Source organism: Bos indicus x Bos taurus, chromosome 16, assembly GCF_003369695.1.
Source record: "Bos indicus x Bos taurus breed Angus x Brahman F1 hybrid chromosome 16, Bos_hybrid_MaternalHap_v2.0, whole genome shotgun sequence".
In the NCBI taxonomy this organism is placed as follows: Eukaryota; Metazoa; Chordata; class Mammalia; order Artiodactyla; family Bovidae; genus Bos; species Bos indicus x Bos taurus.
The window spans coordinates 62,683,455-62,710,017 of NC_040091.1; the positions used below are offsets into that span (position 1 = coordinate 62,683,455).

Here is a 26,563-nt window from a genome sequence, read left to right on the forward strand (position 1 = left end):
GTCAATCCTAAAGGAAACCAGTCCTGAATATTCATTGGAAGGACTGAGGCTGAAGCTGAAGCTCCAATACTTCGGCCATCTGATGCGAAGAACTGACTCAGTGGGAAAGATCTAATGCTGGGAAAGATAGAAGGCAGGAGGAAAGGGGGACGACAGAGGATGACATGGTTGGATGGCATCACCAACTCGATGGACGTGAGCCTGAGCAAACTGGTAGATGGTGAAGGACAGGAAAGCCTGGTGTGCTACAGTCCGTGAGGTTGCAAAGAGTTGGACACAATTGAGTGACTGAACTGAACTGAATGAATGAGGAGACTTCTCTGCCAGCCCCTTGGCTTACATGGTAGGAGAGAGTGTCCTGGGACTGGCTGAGACCAGGTTTCAGTGACCTTCCGCCTTGTTACCTTTATTTATTGCTTCATCAAGGTGATCCTGGGAGAATTGCTTGTGTCACCTCCTAGGCCTAAGGGAAGACCTCTGGCTGCTGAAGCCACTCACCCCATCTAGCCACCATCCTGGGTTACCCTCTGGCCCCCCAATCCCAGTTTGCCTTCCTTGGCTTGCTGCTGGGGCCTGCATGGCTCAGGAGATTTCTTCTGTTGATGGTGGTGGTGTTGGTGTTGAGCTTTGTTTTGGCTTTCTCCTAATCTGGAACAGATGGAACAAGGAAATGAAAAACATTTGACTTATCTTTGGTAAACTTCAAAGACAGATTAGAAGCAAATAAACAACCATCAGTAAACAAGAATTTAATGCACATTGAGGAGTGTTTTGGTGATCCAAATTAGTCCTGGCCAATAGAAATATAATGTGAGTCATGAATGCCACATTAAAAAGATTTTAAAAAATAGCTATGTTAATGTTTATAAGATGTTATTTTTATAACATGTTATTTAACCTAGTATAGGTGGCACTGGTGGTAAAGAACCTGCTGCCAGGTTCAGTCCCTGGGTCAGAAAGATCCCCTGGAGGAGGGCACAGCAATCCACTCCAGTATTCTTGCCTGAAGAATCCCATGGACAGAGAAGCCTGACAGGCTACAGTCCAGGGTCACACAGAGTCGGACACGACTTACATGACTTAGCAGCAGCCATGGTGGCTCAGTGAGTAAAAAAAATCTGCCTGCAATGCACATAGAGAATTAATTAGAAATTAGTGAGAGTGGACTTCCCAGGCTCTCCAGTGGTTAAGACTCGGCGCTTCCAATGCAGGGGGCACAGATTCAGTCTCTGGTCAGGGAACTAAGATCCCACATGCTACCCAGTGCAGCCAAAAATTTAAAAAATTTTCTTTAAAAGTTGAGAAATTAGCAAGAGAGCTTCACAAAAACTAGTTGGAGGAGGTAATCTGGTTGACTCAGTGAGAGACAGCAGAGGCTCAGTTAGGGTGATGGCAGTGAGGGTTAACAGAGAGAAGTGACTTCAGGACAAACTTTGAAGGTGGGACTGCCTGAGTTGCTAATAGACTGGTTATGAGCGGTGAGAAGGAAAGAAAAGTCAAGAATGTCTCCTTTAACTGTCTGGAGCACATGACTTCCTTCCCCTTCACATCCCTAGCTCTGCCCTCTGTAACCCACATCCCCAGAATTTCCTAACTATAAGACTTCAGCCAGAAAACCAGCTTCCCTGGGTGTTGAACAGGAACTTGTCTCCAGAGTTTCAAGCCAGCATATGCATCCTGCTTCTCTGTCGAACTGTGCTCATCACTCCCGAAATCTTCCAGGAATTCCCGAGTTCCCCTGTCAGGACTGCCTTCCTGAGTGGAGTGTGTCTATGCATTGGGACCAGTGAGGTGCTGAGAAGGCAGCCCCATTCAGGTCACTTAGTACAGAACAGGTGAACCAGCCTAAACCGGCACGTGAATTTATCCTACCAACTGGAGAAAAGGTAGCGATTTCTTCTAGGGGTGAATGTCAACCAACAATGCATTCACAATAGGGAGTCAGAAAGGCAAGCCTGTGGGCACCGCTGTGAGGAACAGCTGTAATAACAAAAGGTGCTGGTCTAGTTAAGACATAAGTAAAATCCTAAGGGAAGAATTTCCTAACAGCACTTCCTTATTTACTCCAGGCAAAGTTGAGCCTTAGTACACCTGATACGGAATTCACAGAAGCACAGAAGCATTGAAATCGTGTTGTGGCTTGAAAACTAAGGGAGGGTGTTGCTGTGTATGTGCGGGGTCAAGGGGATGAGGGGTGTTTACAGAAAGCTGAGAAAATAGGCAGAACATGCAAAAAGAGGGTGAACTGGATGACAGCAAATGCCTGAGCCCTACCCTTGCTCCCTGCCACCTGGGACAAGACTAGCAGGAGGCGTGCCAAGCAGCAGCTACACCAAAACCCAACTAGTAGCATTTGTGCTGCCCAGAAATAAGTACCCCCAACAGATGGCATTTCCTGGGAGAAATGAATTGGAGGCATAATGGATAATGAGCCTGACCTTAAATCCTGGAATTGGCTGAGTCACAATAGCAATGAAAAAGAGAGTCCCTGTTCAGTTTATCTTTCAGCCTCCCCCTCCACCACCCCATAGTCCACACACACACAAACCTTTCAGGCTCTCCCCGCCACCCCACCCCATCCCACCACACACACGCACACACACACGCACACACACAGACACACACACATGCACACACACAGACATACACAGACACATACACACCCACACCCCAGTCCAAGAACCAGTCCTGCATGGATTTAAGAGATGGGAGGACACAGTACATGATTATTTCAGTCTGCTCCATGACACCTTCTTAGCAATGGGCACAAATCCTAGGCCTGGTTCTCCAGAAATAACCAGTAGCTCCTTGGGCAGGAAGCCTGACTTTCCGTCTAGTTCAGGTATATTTTCTTTTCTGACACTCTCTCATGCTTTCAGTAGAGGATTAAGGAGGGTGATTTCCAAGGCTAGTAATACCATGACTTGAAGCCTATCCCCAGAGAGACTCTCAGGAAAAGAGACTGTCACTTCCCCACCAGATCCAAGATATGAATGGATGGCAGGGAGACATGGAGTGGAGGATGGAGATGGGAAGAAAGCTAAAGGAAGAGAGAAGCCATCAATGGAGTTCGAACCAATTCTCACCCTTTTTGGACAACCAGCAGGATTTCCCATCCTGACCTGGTAACTTGAATTGTACATCGTCATTAATCTTTTCTTATTCACCCTCCAAGTGATGGATATCCATGACCTTCCCCAACCTCTTTTAAAATTTTCATTTACTTGTGTTTTCAAACTGTAACAAACACACATTTCAGTTTCATTGACAGAGTCTGTTTTTCTTTAAACCAGAACTGGCCTTTCAGTTGGTGGTGTGACGCTGTCCCTAGAATTAGTAAGGACTAAACATTCTAATCAACGGAGCCGCACAGCATTCCGATAATAATTGTGTGCGCATGCATGTATAATCTTAGCAAGGCCCCTGGATCTAATCTAGTACCTGGAGAGCAGAAACCCAGAAATCAGGTGTCCTAGAGTCAGACTGCAGAGTTATGTCACTTTCAACAGATCATTCCTTCTTGCTACTGCCACCCCCCAAAGCTGAACTTAGGGAAACACCAAATCAAAAATAGCAACAATTCGGAGTTTGTCATGGATTGGAAATGGAGGCGGGGCAGGGGGTGGGGGTGGGGTGGGAATCGACACACTTGCCTTTTTTTTTTTTTTCCTTTTTGTCTGCACTGCACAGCACGAGGAATTTCCCCGACCAGGATAGCACCCCTGCCACCTGCAGCGGAAACCCAAAGTCTTAACCGCTGGACCACCAGGGAAGTCCAGCTCACTTGCATTATTAAACCGTAGAGGTGCACATATGAAAAACCCACTCAGCAGCTGCACAAAAAGCTGATCTGAGATAAAAATTCTGAACAATATCCTTATTATGAGAATCCACACAGTTTAAACATTCACCCATGCTTCTTGGTGGTTTGTCTTTCTGGGGCTTTCAGATCATTTGGTGTTGCACAAGCAGCAGTTGTAATCAGCAGGGAGATTCTGCAAGGGGAAAGTGCATTGCTGATCCTGGCCAAACAGACTTGCCTTTCATTTCTAGAGATCTGGAATTATGCTGCCTGCCTGGGGGGCAGAGAGGAATGAAGGGTTAATCTAATCAGCCTGACTGCACAAGACAACCCTGGGTACGTGGAACAGGGTCAGGAGGCTTAGGGACTTTACTGCTGATGCTGCTGCTGCTAAGTCGCTTCAGTTGTGTCCGACTCTGTGCGACCCCATAGATGGCAGCCCACCAGGCTCCCCTGTCCGTGGGATTCTCCAGGCAAGAACACTGGAGTGGGTTGCCATTTCCTTCTCCAATGCATGAAAGGGAAAAGTAAAAGTGAATTCGCTCAGTCGTGTCCGACTCTTAGCGACCCCCAGGGACTGTAGCCTACCAGGCCCTCCATCCATGGGATTCTCCAGGCAAGAGTACTGGAGTGGGGTGCCATTGCCTTCTCTGAGGGACTTTGCTACATCCTTTCAAATTGCAACTGAGAAGTTAAACTGAGTCCGTTTCCACTGGGGTTTGGCTTTCTTAGCAGAGGAAAACGGCATATTTGAGTCCAGAGAGGAAGGCAAAGTCTAGCTGGACCAGTAGTTCTGAACCTATCTGATGGTATTTCATGTTATTGTTTGCTTATTATTTATCATTTGCCCCTCTCACTAGAATGCAGGTGCCGTGAGGTGGGGCTCACGTTTATTGTACTTCTACTATATTCTCTGGGCCTAGTAGGGTATCTCACACACAGTAGGCTCTTGAAAAACATTTGCTGAATGAGTGATAAATGAATGCATTACTTGGCTTTTTTTAAGGTCCTGGACTCCTTTTTTAAAGTTGGATGAAAGTTACAATAACTCTCCATTTAAAAAATTGTATATATATGGGTGGGGGGGTGCTTCCCAGGTGGCTGTAATGGTAAAGAACCCATCTGCCATTGCAGGAGACGTAAGAGACCAGGGTTTGATCCCTGAGTCGGTAAGATCCTCTGGAGGAGGGCATGGCAATCCACTCCAGTATCTTGCTTGGAGAATCTCACGGACAGAGGAGCCTGGTGGGCCACAGTTCATGCGGTCGCAAAGAGTCAGACGTGAATGGAGTGACTTGGCGTGGCGCATATATATATATATCTCTTCCAGTGCAGAATTCTAGCCTCCAAATGATCACATAAACAAAAGCTCTTTTGTCACTACATTCTCCAGAGGAGCAGTTCTGAAGAGGACCAGGATTGGGACTGGGGTCTCCTGACTCCTGGAGTACAATGTCTGAACTTGGTCCTCAGATGGCCCAAGGATTCTGGGTCACCTCTGGACATACACTCAATAAAAACAGACCCTCAGTGATGGGGAACAAAATAATCCTGAATTTTTGACTCTGAAAACTGGAGTTGAAACCCAGCTCTTGCCCCTTACTAGCTGTAGTATCATATCCGGGTAGACAGACCTCTCTGGGCCTTGGTTTTCTCATGTGAATTAAGTGGTGCAGCCTAGGCCCAACATTCCATAATATGGGAGCGTGCAGAGTCACTAAGTCATGTCTGACTCTCTGCCACCCCATGGACTGTAGCCCACCAGGCTACTCTGTCCATGGGATTTCCCAGGCAAGAATACTGGAGGGGGTTGCCATTTCCTTCCCCAGAGAATCTTCTTGGCCCAGGGATCGAACCTGTGTCTCCCTCACTGGCAGGCGGGTTCTTCACCACTAAGCTACCAGGGAAGCCTATTCCATAATAGTAACTTGTGAGTCAGGCCAGTGAAGCAGCTAGCAGACTTGCTTTGTAGTTCAAGCCATCTGTCTCATGGCAGGGCTCCCTCACTCTGAGAAGACGGAACAATTTATGCTGAAGCAGGAGAGGTTTTAAGTAAGACACTGGGAAGAACTCTGAACTACAGAGACTGTGGGACACTGAGTCGGGCAGCTGGGTGGAATCTCCCTCTGAAGGTGCCTCGGAATAATGGCTGACACTCAGCTCTCCAATGATCTACTCCCAGTAATGCATGGAAAGGAGTCATCAGGTCAGATTGTCTCCAAAATCCACTCAATCTCTTGATTCTAAGAAGAACCCTAGGCTTACCTTTGCCACAAATAAGATCTTAAGTGCAAAATTCCTGGTGATCTGTTCTAATTCTTTGGAACAGGATACTGGTTGTCTTGAGATGTTTTTCTTCTGGTTGGTTCTTAAAGAAGCCTGGTAGAAGGCATCATGGGTTGAGGCCCTCCCTGGCGGTCCTTTCCACTTCCTGTCTTGTTTAACCCTGGAATAACCCTGCAAGGCATGTTTTTATAGATAAGAAAACTGAGACTCAGAGGAAGAAAGCAACTCTCTGTCACATAGCTAGGAAACAGGTCTGTGTGGCTTGGAAATACTTTCTCCAACACTGGGCTGCCAGTGGGGAGGAGCTAAGTGCTGGTGGAGCAACAGCAGTATTTCCAGGCCTGTAGGTAGTGCCGTGTGCAAAGCACAGTCCCCTCGTTCTGCTCACAGAGGGCCAGTGTGCACTCCGTACCTGGAGTCTTCTCTGTTTGATCTTCTCCTGAGTTACTGTCTCCAAGTCTCTTCCATAAAACAGTGGACTTTTAGACCCCAGCACATAGTTGGAGTGCAAAACTCTGAAAACAAGAAGAGGAGGAGACAATGAATTTGTGAAAAGATGCTCAACCTCATTAGAAATCAGGGAAATGGAAATCACAGTGAGAGGGCACTTTACACCCACTACGAAGGCAAAAGTTTGACAATATCCCATGTGCGGTGAGGTTATAAACCCAGGGAACTAGTGTGCCAGTGTGGAAGAGTAATTGTTATACTATCATGTTGGAAAACAATTGGCCATATCTTAAAATACTGAACAGGCCTTATAACCATTGACTCAGTGATTGTTAAGTAGAATGGTTACATATATTCTTCTGTAACCATTTACTAATAAAAACATTTAAAAATTAATAAATTAGTCTATGATATACATAGACAGGGCTTCCCTGGTGGTTCAGTGGTAAAGAATCTACCTCCCAACGTAGGAGACACAGATTTGATCCCTGGGTTGGGAAGATCCCCGGAGGAGGGCATGGCAACCCACTCCAGTATTCTTGCCTGGAGAATCCCATGAACAGAGGAGCCTGGTGGGCTGCAGTCCATGGGGTCACAAAAGAGTCGGACCCTGCTTAGCAATTAAATAACAATAAAAACATAGATACCAAGAGACTATAGGACTGAAGGGCTTTATAGCAGCCTTGGATGAAAAGGTTCCCAGTAGAAGGGGGTCAGCCATGGAAGAGAGCAGCATGAAGTGGCCCGCAGAGAGACTAAACTCACCAACTTTCTCGTTCATTATGAACATGGAGGCCAGATAAGACACAGGATGCCCAGTAAATTTGAATTTCAAATAAACAAAGAATAGTCTTTTAGTGTGAAGTCTGTTCCATTGTAATATTTGGGACACACTTATACTAAAAATATGTAAACTAAAAAATTCTCTATCAGAAATTCAAATGTATCATTCTATGTTTTTATTTGCTAAATCTGGCAACCCTAATAATGAACTTCTTATTACTTGTAAGGGAAGTGTCTTTTGACCCATCAATCAAAACCAATTTTTCAGTGTATAAAAAGAATCATTTCATATCAGTGAGACTTCCTTGCCAATGGGGAGTCGAATAGGACTGTTAAGAGTTTGAAGGGTAAAATCAGGCAAACTTGGTTCTGGGCTCTAGCTCGGCCACTTGCTAGATCTAGAGTAAGTTATTCACTCTTTCTATATTTTGACCTCTTGATCTGTATAACAAAGTACCTGCCTTATTAGGGCTGGTGTGAGTGCTGAATGGGGTAGGATGCATTGCATATCCTCAGCATGGTGCCAGATACAACATTATGTGCCCTCAGTAATATGAGTCACTCTTATCCATGCACTACGTTCCTTTAAATACTAGAACAGATCGATAGCATTGTGGTGGCCAAGACATCATTCTCATTTCTGAGATATTTAGGACAAAATCAGAGACAGGAGTTTCCCCATTCTTGCCCGCCTTCCACCAGCTGACTCATTGTCTGAGAACTATAAGGCAGGAGAAGGGACTAGATGACCTCCGGAGTCCTCCCAGCCCTAGCATTTGGTGGCCTGTATGTCCTTAGCAATCTTAGCTTCCTTTCCTGACAGCCCCTTCTTTGTGGCTGTAACTGAGGAGCATGTCAAGTCGTGTTGTATCCAGTGTGAGTCAGTTCCATCATAGGAATTCATTTTGAGGCTGTAAACCTCATGCTAATACCCCTACTCTTTGAAATGCACTTTTCCCATGCTTTTTAGTTCTTGCTCATACATCACATTATTACTTCAGATTCAGAGAAAACAACATTCATGATTAGATTAGGTCTTGGCCAAGATTTTTAGAGACCCCCACCACCACCCTCTGTCACCTGCAAAACTGTCTCTTCCCCTTTCCTTGCTCTTATCATCCCTGCCTCTTCATCACTTAATCTCTATATTCTGCCTTAAAAATGATTTTTATGACCGTAGTCACAGGTATAATTAACAATTTCTGTCATTGCATATTAACTTTAGGAATGTGGTTAACAAATAACTGATACTTGATACTACTGCCAACCACAAAAAAGTTCACATAACAGAATATCCATCTGTCACAAAAATAAGGGATAAAGTATCTAGAACAAACACTGCCATGTTCTGTACCAGTGGTTCCATAGCACTGAATGACATGAAACTGTGAACAGGAAGAGTTCCCCTTGAAGGAGGATTCAGCTAGGTAGGGTTTGTTTTAGCTAGAGAGCTCAAATTACATGGTGATCATCCTTTGTAGGAGACTACTTTTCACAGCATGGCTGAGAGGCCCAGCATTTAAGCTCAGCCATCACCTCATTAAAGATGGGGTTACACAGGGGTTTCAGATGATGTAAGAGTTCTGGTGGGTTTCCCTGAGCCTGGTGTATTCCACATCTTGCTCTGTGTCCCTCTTACTCCATCATAGAAGCCTTAAACATTGTGATTTTGGCAAACTTACTTTGGCTGAGTACTTAGAAGTGCATCAAGCATGTTTTCAATATCCTTGGTTTTTAGGATAAGGAGCCTTTCTTTGCAGGCTGGTTATCTCAGCCTTGGCTTCCCTGGTGGCTCAGTGGTAAAGAACCTATCTGCCAGTGCAGGAGACGTGAATTTGATCCCTGGGTTGGGAAGATCACCTGGAGAAGTAAATGGCAACCTACTCCAGTATTCTTGCCTGGGAAATCCCATGGACAGAGGAGCCTGTTGGGCTACAGACTGTGGGGTCACGAAAGTCAGACACGATTGAGCAACTAAACAGCAGCAACAACAACAACACATCTCTTCCTTACCTCAACCACCCTGTCCGCCCAAGCTGACCAAGTCTCAGCATGATCCAGAGGATGCTCTAGCTCAGAGGTTCAAACGTGTCATGTCACCCCTGCTTCAGAGAGAGCTGCAGCAAAACTCATGACATTGCCTAACAAGCTCTGCCCAGCCTGCTTCCAGCCTGGAGCAGAGGAAGTGGCAGTGCTGTGATGAAGAGTCCTGTGCGAGAGATCAACCTTTGGGTCCATCTTCTTTGAGAAGATGAGTCAGGACGATCCCTGAGGCCCCTCCTTATTTTGACATTCTAGGCTTCCACTCGGTCATGGAAGGGGAAGCTCTCCCCTTACTCCCAGGTGCAGAGTCTTCTCTCTTTTTAATTATTTATTTGTTTATTTGGCTGTGTCAGATCTCAGTTGCAGCCCTTGAGATACTCCTTGCTGCGCACAGACTCTCTAGTTGTGGCATGCAGTCTCCGTGGTTGCAGCGTGCTGGTTCAGGTGCTCCGTGGCATGAGGGATCTTAGGTCCCCAACCAGGGATCGAACCCACATCCCCTGCATTGGAAGGTGGATCCAGATGCAGTTTTTGCTGGCTTTCTATTGTTACCTTTCCCAAATGAGCAATATTTTGTTATCCTTTCCTCTTTTCACTGAAAGGAAGGAAGGAAGGGAGGAAGGAGAGAGAAGGAGAGAGGGGGAGGAAAGAGAAAAGCTTTTGTAAACAAAATTTTAAAAATCACAAAACAGACACTGAGAAGCATTTAAGATTTCAGACATATTTGATTCTGACAGTCCTTCCAAATGCAGCGTCTTTCTTCTTCCCACCATCAGTCAGAAGTGGAAAGCAGATTTTGCCGAGGGGTTTGAGGAAGGGCTTTCTCCTTGTTTCCGTCACCGCAGTTGAATAAACTGTTCCCAGACTGCAGCAGTGTTAATCATTACTGGAAAATGAAGACAAAATCACTTAGCCATGGGATCTAGGCAACCAGGGGTGCAACAGTCAAATCCACTTAGTTCAAAAGGATTTCCAGAGGAAAATTCCACTTGGTGTTCCCTAGGCCAGCGCTTTCCTGGCTGCCTATCACCTATTCCCAGAGCTTCCTCCTCCTCCACCCATCCTAACTGCCTCATTAAAGAGCAGCAGTCCCCCTCCCCCCATAAAAAGAGCAGCCCCTGTGTCCCACCCAGGCAGCAATTACTGTCATACCTCAGGCCAGCTTCACATCTGGAGGGGAAGAGAACCTAAACGGTCATTTCAGATGCTTCCTCTTCTGCCTATCTGGGGATTGAGGCTGGAGGCAGCCTAGGGTGTTTCTGTGTGTGTCTGTGTTTATCAGCTTGTTCTTGCGTGCCTACATGAAGTTTCCATCACAAACAAAACAAAATTCCTCCCTTTGAAGAAAGAAGGTATTCAAAAGCAGGGCTTCTCTAAATATGTGCCACAGCACTTGTGTTATAAGCACAAATGTTCTTTGGTCCTATTTCTAAACACTGAGCTTAACAATCTTAAATTAATGGGGAGGTGGGGTGGGAGGAAAGCTCAGGAGGAAGGGGGTATATGTATGTACATAGCTGATTCATTTTGTTGTACAGCAGAAACTAATACAATATTGTAAAACAATTATGTATGACTTGCTTAGTCGTGTCTGGCTCTTTGCGACCCCATGGACTGTAGCCCTCCAGGCTCTCCTCTGTCCATGGGATTCTCCAGGCAAGAATACTGGAGTGGGTAGCCATTCCTTTCTCCTGAAAGCAATTATACTCCAATTAAAAAAAAATCTAAACTTGATTTCTTGGCCACAAGACTTCTCAGACACATTCCTATGGATCTCTGAGAAGAGGATATGACTTTCAGCATCCTGTTTCATTTGACTATGAAATGCTTTGTCACGGCATGACTTGATCAAACAAATATTCTTCAGAATACACTTTGGGAAAAGCTGACTTTGGAGGAAAATGAGAATTCCCCTCCACGCACCCCCCAACTCTCCCCCCCACCCCCATCCCCCACCCACCGCTTTAACCTCTGGTTTAGATCTTTGGAGATTTTCAACACTGAAGGTAGAATTGATTTAGAACACAAATCGCTACTGCAAGTCACAGGTATGATGAATGTTTAGTTTGGGAGACTACAAACTGTTATCTAGCTGTGCTTGTTCTGGCAGCTAAGGAAAGAGATCTGTTTATCCACCGTGGCTTCCTCGTTGGAAAAGCAGACTTTTATCTCTGAAACCCAGGCTCTCTGAGTAGAAAGAGACCTGACGATTGTCTTGGAGCCCCTTACCTTTTCCGTGGTACCTTTGAGGTCAACTTGTCTTGACTTCTCCTCTCCCTTGACTTCTCCTCCCCCTCCCAGGCTCCTCCTGTGACTGGTCAAGAGATGCATTTTAATAGGGTCCAGATGGGGGTGTGTAGTCTCAAACTATGGTCCAGCAGCACGTGGAAACCTGTGCAAGAATGGAGTATCTTTTACAGATTAACTTCCCCTCTGTTCTTTCCTCATCTTCCCAAGAAAGTTAAGTTACCACTGCTCTGTCCTAAGTCCCTTTTTATTATATGGAATCAAAGTCTTGGATAACGGTGACAGGCAATGCATTTACTTTCAACAGCCTTTCAAAAGACACGGGCTTCACATTTATAACAGTAAGAAAAGAACCGCTCAATACCATACATATTGTCTGATGAACACATAATATGTAATAACCGATGTTGCTGATGGGTTGAGATTTCAGGGTTCGTTCTCTTCTGCATCTATTTGGATGCGGACCAAGCTCCTGCACACATACCTTAACTAAGTACACTAACTTGAATATAGATTAAGGAGTTCTCACCAGGAAATAAAAGTAGAATTGAGATTCTGAGCGTAAGTGATGGTCAGAACTATAAATGCATATCCAGTGGTCAGGGCTGGACTCCTCTCAAGCACAGCACATCTTAAAGGACAGCTCAGGCTTCCCAAGTGGCACTAGTGGTAAAGGACCCATCTGCCACTGCAGGAGACGCAAGGGACGTGGGCTCAATCCCTGGGTCGGGAAGATCCCCTAGAGGAGGACATGGCACCCCAGTCCAGTATTCTTGCCTGGAGAATCCCACGGATGGAGCAGCCTGGCTGGCTACAGACCACAGGGTCGCAGAGGTCACAACTGAGCATGCACACCAAGGACAGCTCACAGTAACAGTCATGAGCCAAGAGAAGTCCAGCCTGATTGTGATGCGACCCACGCCCTCCAGATTTCAGGGCAGTGGGTGATCGCAGGTACAACACACAGCTGAGAGCAGAGGGGAGGCCACCGTCCTTGCCCCGTCGAGCTGAGTGTTCAGTGAGATGCAAATGTGAACTCCTTTTACTCATTTATTAACATTTTGGAGTTAGGAAACCTGGCTCCAGGTTTCTCTTTTAGTGAGTATAAATAGAAGAAGAAACTGTTTTTCTCCTCACTTAAAAAATGATTTCTAGATTCAGTTCAGTTCAGTTCAGTCACTCAGTCGTGTCTGACTCTTTGCGACCTCATGAATCGAAGCACACCAGGCCTCCCTGTCCATCACCAACTCCCGGAGTTCACTCAGACTCACGTCCATCGAGTCAGTGATGCCATCCAGCCATCTCATCCTCTGTCGTCCCCTTCTCCTCCTGCCCCCAATCCCTCCCAGCATCATAGTCTTTCCCAATGAGTCAACTCTTTGCATGAGGTGGCCAAAGTACTGGAGTTTCAGCTTTAGCATCATTCCTTCCAAAGAAATCCCAGGGCTGATCTCCTTCAGAATGGACTGGTTGGATATCCTTGCAGTTCAAGGGACTCTCAAGAGACTTCTCCAACACCACAGTTCAAAAGCATCAATTCTTCGATTGCACAGTGACAAAAGAGATAAAGAGACATTTGGGCGGAGAAAAGAATTGAGTAACTCCCTAGAAGTGGGAATGCTGAGTGATGAAACCGGCAGGCACATTTGCAACTTTGCTTGAGGTTGTCCAATTCTTTCTCCTAAGTGCTTGACCACTTGCAGCCAACTAGAGTTTTTTTCTACCACATCCTGGCCAACACTCACTATTGTCAGACTGTATATTTGCCCACCTGGTGGGTCTAAAATGGTTTTCCAATATGAGTTTAATTTGTTTTCTCTTTGCTTATAATGAAGTTTGTTATTTAGTAACTTTTCCTGATGGGTTAACTGCTCTGGGCCTGATATTTAAGGGGAAGAAAGGGAAATCACTTATTCCACCCTCCTCATTACAATAGAAATTGCATGACTCACTTTGCTACACCCCAGTGATGTGTTTGCCTGTCACTGGGTATCAAAAAATACCTTGATGTCCTGAGTTTATTTTTTAATCACACAACGTTGACCCTGTTTGAGTCCATTTAAATCAGATATTTGAGGAATTAGGGAATTTTGTCAGACACGGTGGGTCTATTTCACTGGGCTTTCAGATATTCTGTCTTTCCCAAGGGAGAGAGAAGTGGGTGGTGTCATTAATTCATTTAGCATTTTATGGATCAGGTCCTGGGAATAATTAAGAATAAGCCCCTACTTTTCTAGAACTTGCATTCTGGCAGCACAAATGTAATTAACAGCCCACCCCCAACCGCCCTTTCCATCTCTCCAAGTCTCAAGTCTTCATCCGTATAGTCAGCATTACTGAGCACACGCCCTGGGCCCCACACTCTGGGAAGCTTCGGGCCGCCTTGGAGGAGGCATTTTTTCTCATGGTGCCTCCAGGAGCTCTGCCTGGCAGCCTGGCTTCAGGGCTCCCTGAGGAACCATCAGTCCTTTAAGGGACGTGTGACCTAAATCATGACTTTAAACAGCCAGGTTTCCCCAGCTGCGGTGTACATGCAGTCAGAATCACTCTTCAATGCCTGTTAAAAACAAAAACTCCTGCACCCCTAACTCAAAGAGCTACTGATTCAGCAAGTTCAGGGAGCTGTGCTTCCACAAGCTCTCAGAGATTTCTGATGCCCATTGAAGTTTGAAAACTACCATCTTCGTAAAGTCACATAGCTAGAGAATGTTAGCACCAAAGGAAGGAACATAAAATAGAGTGGGCTGCAGGCTTAACAGGCAGGGACTCCGGCATTGTGGCTCTCTGTCCAGCGTCCCTAGCTCTGAGGGGACGTGAAGCAGCGGCCCTCCCACGTCCCTTGAGCTGAGGCTGCTCACTCGGTCAACTGGAGAACTTGGCTGCTGGAGTTTGCTAAGAAGGATACACTGCATGACCGCTCCACAGGCCCCTGGATATTTGTCCAAGAAGACACGTGGAAACATTCCGGCCCCCGAGTGGCCCCTCTTTACTGAGGTAAACTGCCTCAGTTCACAGTCGAGGCATGCTTGGAGCCCCACTGGCTCCCCAAAAGGATCTAGCCAGACAGCAAAATAACAAACAAATGGATAGCAAGGAACATGGACCCACACATGGACAGGCTGGGAGAGGGGGCCTTCCCAAGCCTGAATTCCTGTTCAGAGGAGGGGAGAGTCTCAACAGGTGCTCCCATAAATGCCAGCTGCATGTTGCAAGCATGGTGACAAAGACCCAAAACACTGGGAGGAAATGGGTCTGCCTAGAGAGGCTGGATCATCATGTCCTCAGAGAGAGCAGAACTCATCCACCCTTCTTCCCACCACACCCTGGGACTTCATTGTCCTTATGCCGCCTTCCAGACACTGGCCAGTGAAGCCAGCTCCAGGCTCTGATCAAGGAGTGCGGGGCAAAGCCACAGAGGCTGAAGACAATTTAACTCCTATTAAACTTGATGACTGCATTGCACTATATAGTTCGTAGAGCATTTTTACTTTTATTAGCTCAGAGATCTGCCTGGAATGCTCTTCCCAGGTTGAAGGGCTGGCCCCTTCTCAGTTTGCAGGTGGAGGCTTTGAAATAAATATCACATCCTCCCAGGGGCTGTTTCCTCATCCTCTGAACCTCAGAGCAGTTGTCACAATCAGTAATTGTCTTATTTACCTATTTCTTCTGTTGCCTCCTCACTCTGGAATGCAGGCTCCAGGAGGGCAGCAATCAAAGCTGTCTGGTTAAGCACCATATTGCAACCCTGGAGGAGCCAGCACACAGCTTTTATTAATGACCGAGTAACAGTTCTAAGGCAGGTGTTGCTCAGATGCATGCCTGGGGCACAAAGGGAAAAAGCAAGCTGCTTAACTGTGAGCACCTGATTAGTGACAAGACCTGTACTAGAATCTGAGGTCTCTGGCTCCTAGTCCAGCAATCAGCAGGATGCCAGCACCTGTCCCTGTCCTGGAAAGGAAAGGAAACTCAATAACATGCCTGCAGCAGAGGGAAATGAGAGAGAACCAGACCCAAGAACAGAGCTGTTGCAGGGATGGGGACCCCTTCCAGGGCCTGAAACTGGGCTCTTGTCTAACACTCGGAAATGAATTGTCTGAGGAGACACATGTGCTGACAAAGCAAGAGATTTTATTGGGAAAGGGCACCTGGATGGAGAACAGGAGGTTAAGGGAACCCAGGAGAACTTTCTGCCACCTGGCTTGCAGTCTCGGGTTTCATGATGATGGGATTAGTTTCTGATTGCCTTTAGCCAATCATTCTGACTCAGAGTCCTTCCTGGTGGTGTACTCCTTGTTCAGCCAAGATGGATGCCAGAGAGAAGGGTTCTGGGAGGTGGTCGGACATGTGGTGTCTCCTTTTGACCTTTCCCGAACTCTTCTGGTTGGTGGTGGCTTATTAGTTCTGTGTTCCTTACCAGGACCTCCTGTCGTAAAACAACTCATGTAAATGGTTTCTGTGGTGCCTGACCAGGGTGGGCGGTTTCAGTCAGTGTGCTTCCGCTAACAGAACCAGCTGAAGTCTGTCCTCTCTATGCCCAGTGTTCTCAGTAGACTTCCTTTGTGCTTGGGGACAGAGGAGAGAGTAAGAGTGAGTCTGGGTCCCAGCAAGCCACACCAAGGGTGTGTCCTCCCACACCAATTTGCTGCCTGCCTGAGAGCTTTGGTAGAACCCAGACATGGGGGGCTCACTCAGGTCTGTGGGACTGACGGCTCAGGCTGCTGGGCTGCTATAACAAAATACCACAGACACTCTGTGGGTGAAACAGAAATTAATCTCACAGTTCTGGAGGCTAGAAGTCCAAGATCAGGGTGTCAGCCTGCTGGGGTTCTGGTTAGGACCCTCTTCCTGGTTCTCAGATGGCCACCTGCTTTCTGTGTCCTTACACAGCAGAGAGAGGGGGATTCTCAACCGTTGATACCTCATCTAAACCAACCACCTCTCAGGACTTCCCTGGAATCCACCTTCCCATTCGGGGAATATGGGTTCCATCCCTGCTCGGGAGCAAAGATTCTACTTCTGCAGACAGATTCTTTACCAACTGAGCTACCAGGGAATTTCAAGATCTCACATACCATGGAGCAACTAAGCCCACGCACTGCAAGTAGAGAAGCCCGCATGTTGCAGCTACTGAGTCTGTGTTCTCCAGAGCCAGTGTTCCACAAGACAATCATGCACGCAACAACTAGGCCAGCCCCTGTGCCCCACAATTAGAGAAAGCCTGCCTGCCCGACCAAAGAGTCCTCACACCACAAGGAAGACCCAGTGCAGCAGGTAAATAAGTAAGCAAACCAATCACCTCTCAAAGGCACACCTCCTAACACCAACCCACTAGGGGTGGGGGAGGTTAGGGTTTCACCATACGAATTTTGGAGGGACACAAACATTCAGCTCTTAGCTGGGACCCAAAAAGTGGCAGCCTCCGGGCAGAGGAGAACCAAATGTAAAGCTCCCGTGCCAAAGGTGAGAGAGGAAGAAACAGGGAGTGGGCAGGGAGATGGAGAATTCCACCCCCATGGGTCGGTGCGCTAAGCCCTCAGGTGGTTCCCACGGATTTCACGGGCTCAGCAGACACACTGGGGAAGGCTGCTGGGCTGGACCCCATCGGCAGTTCTGTGTTCCATGACAGCTTGCTAGCGTGCTGCCCCAGGCTGGGAAAGTGCGAGGCACCACCCCGTGCTGAGTCACCCAGCTCAGGGACCAGGAAACTTACATAAGAGACGGATTGTGTGTGTTTGCACATCAGGCTCAAGCTCCAGGCAGGAAAGAAAGAAAGGCAAGGCGGAGGGCAGCGGGAGGGCTGGGGGGTGGTACTCCTGGGGACCCCGAGTCTATGCGTGCCAGGAAGTCGCTGAGGACCCAGGAAACCGTGAGAAGGCGTATGCCACGGCTGGATTCCTGGGGATTACAGACCCAGATTAAAGAGAACAAGAACAAGGGCCTCCAGCTTTCAGTCAGTCCGGCTCGATTCCCTTGCAGCCTGTTCTCCAGGGCTGGGGAATGTTAAGCCAGTCCAAAAAGAACACAGGTGGCAAAAGAGGAACTTCATAAAAACGTGAACTCCTGAACCGTCTTGTCTGCAGGATATTGTTAGCGCCACAGATAGGCCTGCAGTGACATGGGATGGTGTTTGTTGGGCAGGGAAACAGCCTGTGGGCTAGAAAAATGCGAGTGGGTGGCTGTTTGAACTTCACTGCAAAGCTCCTTTCAGTCAGGAGCCTTTGTAGATGAAAATAGACTGGCTAGGGCAGGAGGCATTCCTGAGAACTGGTCGAAAGGACATATTTTCCTTTGTAAGAATATTTTTTCCACCCCAGCCCTTCAGATCGCTTTTGTTTATGCCATTCCTGTTCTTTATCTGTTAATGGCTATACTAAATTTACATTGTCAAAGCATATTGCTGTTATTACATACGCTATGCCTTAATGCTGCTGCTGCTGCTGCTGCTAAACCGCTTCAGTCGTGTCCGACTCTGTTGCAACCCCATAGACGGCAACCCACCAAGCTCCTCCGTCCATGGGATTTTCCATGCAAGAGTACTGGAGTGGGGTGCCATTGCCTTCTCCAATGCCCTACTGCTAACTCTAATTTAATCTAATTCTACAAGGAGCCATGTATTTAATATTCACCAACAGTCCTCATGGACTTCCCTGGTGGTTCAGCTGGTAAAGAATCTGCCTGCGATGCAAGAGACCTGGGTTCGATCCCTGGCTTGGGAAGACCTCCTGGAGAAGGGAACAACTACCCACTCCAGTATTCTGGCCTGGAGAATTCCATGGACTATAGTACATGTGGTCGAAAAGAGTCAGACATGACTGAGCGACTTTCACAATAGTCTTTGTACTAATTATTCCTAAATTGTTCAGCTTGTCCGAAGCACATTTTTCACAACATTCTTTACGAAGGGCTCATGGAACAATATTCCTTGAGCTCTTGCTTGTTGATAAATTTGTCAGGGCCATTTCTACTTTAAAGGTAAATTTTGCTGGATTTAAAATCCTCAGTTCAGGACTTCCCTGGCAGTCCAGTAGTTAAGACACCATGCTCCCAAAGCAGTGGGCTGGGGTTCTATCCCACAGGCCACAACTAAGAGTTCACATTGCTGCAACTAAAAAAAAAAAAGATCCTGGATGCTGCAAGTAAAGATCCCATGTGCTACAACTAAGACCCAAAGCATCCATATAAATACTTTTTTTTTCTTAAAGAAGTCCCAACCTTAAATAAAGTCCTCAGTTCATCTTTCCTTGAGTAACTTAAAAATGGTACTCCATTTGATCCTGGCATAAAGTATTGCTGTGACAAAGTCTGATGATAAACAAATTTTCTTTCTCTTATAAGTAACATGCTCATTTCACTTCCTTTACAATCTAAAAGTTTTACTAATACATGTTTGTTCTCCAGCACTTTATATGCTCTTCCAATATATAGTTTAAAATCTCTTTCCTTTTTCTTTTTGAAATTTAGGCAAATTTTCTTAAGTTACAGTGTTTAGTTTTTGTTTCCTTGCTTTGGTTTTCTTCTTCAGGACTCCCATTAATTAATATATAATACTAATAATTATATATTAATATATATAAATTATATAAGATATAATTTATATATTTTTGCCAATCTAACATATTTGTCACGTTCTCTCAAATCCTTGTCATCTTCATTACTTTTTGCTTCTTTATGCATCTCTTTTGTCCTATTTTGTTGTATTTTGAATACATCCCCAGCAATTTCTCCTCAATAGCACTGTGTCCAGGAAAGGAGCCTGCAATGGGCAGTTTCAAAAGTTCAGAGGGACTGGTGTGCTCCAGCCCCAGGACCTGACCTCAGGCCCCACAGTCACCTGCCTGCAGAATGATCTTCTCAAATTTGCATGTTTGATACCATGACACAGAGAAGCTGATACCATGCAGGTCTTATGGCTTTTGCTGATGTGTTTCTGTCCATGTCTTTTTTGTGAAGACACTTTGTCACCTAATTTTGAGCTAAATGTTGTCCCAGGGTTTTTAGTTTTCATTCTCGTTTCTCCGCCTGTTGTTACAGGGAGATTCAGAAATGTCCCAAAAGTACGCCTCCACTGCTGCCGCCATCTTTCCAAAATGATCCTGTTGAATGTCAGATATGCCACTTCTCAAAAATCCTGAAAGTGACTTCCAATCTCATTTAAGGTGGAAGCCACGGTCTTCACAGCAGCATACAAGGCCCTGTTGTTTCAGCGCCTCCCCCACACTCCTCACTTCCCTGAAGCCTTCTTCTTAGCTCTTTCCCCTCCAGCTACTCTGGCTTCCTTGCAGCTCCTTGAACAGGCCAGACATCTTCCCATTTTGCACCTTTCCTCTAGAAGTTACCTCTGCCTTGATCACTCTTCCCTCAGAAAAAAGCTGAGTTTACCACTTCCTTCAAGTCTTCGAAATCTCTTTCTCAATGACATCTAGAATGACCTCCCTGTCTAACACTGTATCCTCCCCGCTGGCACTCCTGGTCTCCTTTGCTCTGCTCGTTTCTTTTTTCATTGCATTTAACATCTTCTAACATTAAACACTTTATTTAATATGCTTATTATTTATTATCTGTATCCCCCTTGCTAGAATATAAAATCCACGAAAGCAGGAATGTTAAGTCGAATTTGTTCTCTTATGTGCATGAAGTTCCCAGGTGCAGCTGTTTAGTGAATTCACAGGACTTTCCCAGTGGCCCTGTGGTTAAGAATCTGCGCTTCTGGTCGCTCTCACCTTCTGAGATGGCCCACGGTCTGTGAAGTGTGTTTCTCTCTAAATAACTCCACTTCCTGTCTATTACTTTGTCTTGCTGAATCCTTTCTGCAATGAGACATCAAGAACGTGAGCTTCATTAAGTCCTGAGACCAGGAACTAAGGCCCCCACCAGGTGGAGGATGGAATGATGATGTTGACCCTCCCGACTTCAGTCAACTAAAGCTTGGACTCTGTCAACCTTTGCCCCAATTCTCTGCTGAATTCTTCTCTGTTCAAGCCCCCTCATGAATATGCATGTACCTTCAGCTTAAAATTTGCCCAATTTTGCTGTTAAGGAGACTCTACTTTGGAAACGTGTTTTCCTTACTTGCTGCTAGTAATAATCATTCCTTCTCCTGCTTAAAAAAAAAAAAATTAAAAATCTGTGCTTCCACTGCACATTGCGTGGGTTCAATCCCTGTTTGGGGAACCAAGATCCCACATGCCACATGGCATGGCCAAAAATAAGTAAAAAATAAATAAATGCACAAATGAATAAATAAATGAAGCAGCCAAGGATGTGGTTTGCTCTGAACCAGCCACTAGAGAGCTGCTTTGTGTCACCACTTCCATCACCCTTCCTCCCTGGCCCCGCTGTGGATGCCATGGTCCACAAGCCTATTGTCTGAATGACTATCAGGAACAGCCAGGCAGAGCATTATGAATTCTCAGAAGAGTAGTGTCACAAACATTCTTTCTAGGACTTCTGAGTTCAGCCCAAGCCAGAAATAGCACCCCAGCCATGTGCCTTCTAGCAGTTGAGCACATCTGCCGCTCATTGCCCTGAAAGAGCAGAGGAGCCTGGAGGGCTCCTGAAAACAGAGAGACAGCCCCAGGCCTCGAGAAGGAGCGCAAAGGTAGGGAAGATGAGCCAGCCCAGGCCCAGCTGTGTGCTGTTCAGAAACCCAGTAACTAGAGTCAGTTGTGTCCTTGTCTCTCTGGATGGAATTCCTGACCATTATTTACAGGGTGTTCTCAGCTTAGTCTCAGGGTATAGACAAGGCCTATCACTGGCCTATCTTATGGCTGTTCCAGCACAACTAATGAAGTCAGTACCGATCAAGAAAGCATCAGCTCAACAGTCTTACCTTCTAATCAAAGCTAGTAGGTCTCAGGCAAGCAGGTACTGACCTCCTCTCAGAACAAGGAAGCCTAAGGCAGAGGCTGTCTTAACAGGAAAAGTCTCTCCTAAACACTAATTAGTCTTGGGAAATGCTCACTGAGCTTGGATGCCTAAGGGATCATTGTCCAGTCAGGAGATTGCAAGCCTATTGCCAGGGCCAAGAAAACAGGTAAAAGGCCAAAATTGAGGTTATTTCCAGCCTTAAGCTTAGCATCTCAGCTCTTTCCTTCACTTCATATTTATTCGGTTCCTATTTACATGGAACCTGTGAACACAGCAACCAAGATGATGTCTCATCCTCTCTCCACATTGTCATGGGTGGGTTCATGTCAGATCCTCCCACAAGCCCTTCTGTGCCCGTTTGCAGGGCAGTACAGGAAGTATGTTTTGAAGTGCTTTTTTCTCTCTTCTTTTTTCCCCTTCTTATTGCCAACTGGTAGATGGATATTCTTTAACCAATAAAAATGAATGGGCCCCACTTTCATTAACTTATAGTGGGCCAAGAATCCTCAGATCACAGGAACCTGAAACTCAGATCATCTCTCAGCGTTTCTAGAGATCTTCTGACCTTGCAACCAAATATTTAGTGGTTCCCACCACCACCCCAACAGCCACAAGGGTCCCCAGCCCAGCTGAGAAAGAGATTAGTATGCAGACTTAGTACCTGTGATATTCTTACTTATTCCATATAAGCTGCCCTGAGAGGAATACCATTTGCTCTTATGTACATGAGGAAACTGAGTTCAGTGAGGCTGAGTGGCTTATCCAAGGTCATGCAGATTGGAAAAGGCCCCATAATTTTTTCTGCCTTATGATATGTCCTATCTCACCTGTACACATATATTCCCTGTGTTCAAGGACGTCAAGCCCATTGACCTCTGAAAGGTTTCTGAAATGTTACGGAAATAAGACTACTAAAACAGAGAGACCAGGGGGACTTCCCTCGTGGTCCAGTGGTTGAGAATCTGCCTTCCAATGCAGGGGACCCAGGTTGGTTCCTGGTTGGGAAAACTAAGATCCCACAAGTCATGAGGCATGGCTAAAAAAGAGAGAAACCCTGCATACTGGTTTCCCCAGGAGATTCTGTTATCCTAGAGTTATTATTAATATTGTTCTCCTTTCAAAATTGTCTTAGTTTGGACAGTGTTACATAGTTACCCTATGCGAGATAGACCAGGAGCAAAGAAGTAGGAAAAAACTACAAAAAGAATTGGTCGAGAAGTCACTGAACACCAGGCGTGGAAAGGCCTCATTAGGGCTTTGATGTTCTCAAGGTCTTCCCCACCCCGGCTTTTTCCACAGGCTTTGTCTCAGAGGCACTCGTCCAAAACCGCTCGTACCCTCGTTGTGCAGTGCCAGGGAGGAAATGAGGCTGGAACATGCCAGAGGGTTCTTACCACCCCAGATGACCCTTCCAATGGATCTCTGTCTTACTATGAACAAACTTCTTCTCTAGGCAAGAGACACATGTCCTTCCAATTCTAACAGAAAGGACTCTCTCCTGTAAAGGAGAAATCTAAGACGCTACCAAGGTTTTGAATGTCCTGTGGAGGAAAAAATAAGAATGTTTGACTAAAGCTTTTACTCCACATAGGAGCTTCCCGAGAGATTCTCCTCCATCACATAGTGAAATGATACATGGAAAGAACAAATATGTAGAAATCAGACCTCTGAGTCTGTATTCTAGCATGCCCGCTTCTGAGTTTGGTAACCTTGAGTAAGTTTCTCAGCCTCTTTGAACTTCAGCTTTCTAATTCATCTGAAAAATGGGTATAAGAATACACTTTGCAAAGTAAATATCAGATAAGATTATGTGTAAAATATATGGCAGATAAGAGACTCAGATGCTTCCCAGATGGCACCATGGTAAGGAATCTGCCTACCAATGCAGGAAACGCCAGAGACGTGAGTTCAGTCCTTGGGTTGGAAAGAGCCCCTGGAGTAGGAGCTGGCAGCCTGCTCCAGTATTCTTGCCTGGAAAAAATGGACAGAGAAGCCTGGCAGGGTCCCGTGCCATGTAAGATAATGGATACTGGAGATTTCAGGGATAGAAATGAATGAGTTCATGCCCTTAAGCTGCTCACAGTCAAATGGAGGAGGGGCCATGTACCATATTGTTCTATCTGGCCTCTTGCAGTTTTTGATTGCTTTCATCTTTAAGATCCATTCCCACTCATATTCTTCAGGTGTGTGTTGATACAAAATTCATAAACTCTTAAAAATAAATAAGAGAGGGGCCATGTGGAGAGTTCCCTGGTGATCTAGTAATTCAGATTCAGTGCTTTCACTGCTGTGACCCAGGTTCAGTCTCTGATTGGGGAACTGAGATACTACTAATCTTGAAGCACTGCTGCTGCTGCTAAGTCGCTTCAGTCATGTCCGACTCTGTGGGACCCCATAGACGGCAGCCCACCAGGCTCCCCCATCTCTGGGATTCTCCAGGCAAGAATACTGGAGTGGGTTGCCATTTCCTTCTCCAATGCATGAAAGTGAAAATGAAAGTGAAGTCGCTCAGTCGTGTCTGACTCGGAGCAACCCCATGAACTGCAGCCTACCAGGCTCCTCCATCTATGGGGGAGTGGGGTGCCATTGCCTTCTCCGCTTGAAGCACTGCCAAACACTAAATAAGTTAATAAATAAAGTCACACAGTTTCATTTTAAAAAAAAAAAGGGAACATGTGTCCACACCTCACCATGTTGTCAGGCAGGGTTCAGGGTTCTTTTTTTTTGGCTGCACTGGGTCCTTGTTGGTGTGCACTGGCTTTCTCTAGTTGCAGTGAGCAGGCTTCCCATTGGGGCGGCTTCTCTTGTTTCAGAGTACAGATTCTAGGCACTCGGGCTTCAGTAGTTGTGGCTCTCAGGTCTGGTTGCTCTGTGGCATGTGGGATCTTTCCAGACCAGGGATTGAACCCACGTCCCCTGGCTTGGCAGATGGATTCCTATCCACTGTACCACCAGGAAAGTCCTAGGCAGAGTTTTAAAACACTGTCAGAGCAAAGGGAATGAGATAGACCATTCTGGCTTAGCCGGTGCAGAATCTCATAGAAGAGTAGGAACGTGAACAAACCCTGGAGAGCTAGGTTTCTAAGCACCTGACAGCATGTTTAGTCTAGGTTGGCAAAGTTTGGCTCCATTCTTCCCTCTGTAAAGAAGACAAGTTGTTTCTCAAAAAGAAAGATAAAGGAGACTGCATACTCCTCTTCCATTTTTTCATCTGAGATCAATTTCCAATTCTAAAACTGAAAATGCACCTTGAGAGCCAACCTAGACCAAAACACAGAACTTTTGGTGTGGAAATTAATCAAGACTTGGATATAAATTCAAGTCACCTATGAAAAATGTCTCAACTCCATTGAATTCACTTTGAGACACTTAATAGAAAACACAGCATTAAATCACAAAATAAATACACAAAATATGACTTTTCAGAGGTAAAAAAATAAACAGTACTTAAGACCTGTCACTGCTAAGAAATATTAACCAAGGTCATTGGCTTGAAAGGGGAATTAGCAAATTCATTCATTAGCCTTCTGCTTCTACTAAGATTCTCAAGCCTTGTTTAAACTAGTAAGTTAGAACTTTTTATTAAATAAACAAGTAATTGGCTCTGAATGGAAAATGAAACAAGCATAATTCAGTTTGCTTGTTCGTACTTGGATATCAGCTAGTAGAGCATGAAGTGTTTCCATGTCTACTGCTGGCCATCTTGTCCAGTTCTCCTCCGTTTGCTGTAAGTCTGAAGCAATAGGAAATTGCTCCCCCGAGGACATTTGGCAATGTCTGGGAACATTTTTGATTGTCAGAATGGAGGGGGGTGGGAAGTGTCACTGGCATCTAGTGGGCAGAGACCAGGCATGATGCTAAACATCCTGCCGTGCACAGAACAGTCCCCCAAAGCAAAAAAAAAAAAAAAAGGCAGGGGGTGGATCCAGTCTGATATGTCAGTAGTGCTGGGGTTGAGAAACTGGACAAAGTCTGGGTAAGTTGAGAAGGGCTTTGCAGAGAAAAAAGAGAAGATAAAATTCAGAAAATCCATAGCTTTCTTAATGACGAAATTGTGAGAAGAGTGTTAATATGGGCAGGTACTTAATATCAAAGATTCTACAGCATTTTGAGGAGAGCAGATCAGAAGCTCCACAGTTGTTGTTCAGGTTCTGCAGTGACTCCATTTTATTAACTCCAAACTGAAACCATGGTTTGGTAGATATTTTCCTTTTCTAAGTAGTGAATTTGTTTATGTGAAAATTTTAAATGATAAAAAATAGTATGCTGCATGTGTATGTTTGTGTTTATCTGTATCTGTGTGTACACATACACACACACAGGCTTCCCAGGTAGCTCAGTGGTAAAGAATCTGCCTGCCAGTGCAAGAGAGGCAGGAGACTCGGGTTTGATCTCCGGGTCAAGAAGATCCCCTGAAGTAGGAAATGGCAACCCGCTCCAGTATTCTTACCTGGAAAATTCCATAGACAGAGGAGCCTGGCAGGCTATAGTCCATGGGGTTGCAAAGAGTCAGACACAACTGAGTGACTGAGCATGCACACACACATACACATATACACATTTATGGATATAATTCCATTTATTAAAAAGAATTATACTGTGGAAACATATGTTGATGAAGGACTGCTAAAATAAATTATGGTACATGTCTTTATATCAGAGTATTTGTATATCCATTAAAAATAAGAAAGATGAATATAGAAATATGATATGCTTTAAGATTCTACAACAAAAATTTTAAAAGAAGAATAGGTTTAAAAATTGACAAGTTAGCAATAATTGTTGAGGCTTGATGGAGGTTATTTGAAAGATTAAATTTTCCATATGCTGTTTTAAGTTTCTATTAATAGAAAAAGTCAAAAGTAATTATGGGAAGCACTATGTGTTTTCACTTAGAAATATCAAGATATAATGTGAGCAGGGACCTAAATGGGAAGGAAATCCAAAAAAGAGGGAATATATGTATACATATAGCTGATTCACTTTGCTATACAGCAGAAACTAATGCAACATGGTAAAGCAACTATACTCCAATAAAAATTAATTTAAAGAAAGATATAATGTGAATAGAAAGAAGTGAGGAAT

The 26,563-nt window shown here is 45.4% G+C and overlaps 1 long non-coding RNA gene across 2 annotated transcripts in view; it reads right to left on the reverse strand.

Annotated features, from left to right (window-relative positions):
* Positions 1-236: 236 nt before the first annotated feature.
* Positions 237-26,563, reverse strand: part of LOC113906835 — a 40,502-nt gene continuing 14,175 nt past the window's right edge. Inside the window, exons 2-6 of one of the 2 annotated variants that reach the window (XR_003514996.1) lie at positions 11,594-11,756; positions 9,335-10,250; positions 6,501-6,603; positions 6,068-6,259; positions 237-648 (exon numbers count right to left, since the gene is read on the reverse strand). This is a non-coding gene — a long non-coding RNA (uncharacterized LOC113906835). Of the gene's footprint in view, positions 649-3,653; positions 3,730-6,067; positions 6,260-6,500; positions 6,604-9,334; positions 10,251-11,593; positions 11,757-26,563 lie in introns of those variants that run through there. The other variant, XR_003514997.1, reaches the window with a different exon arrangement.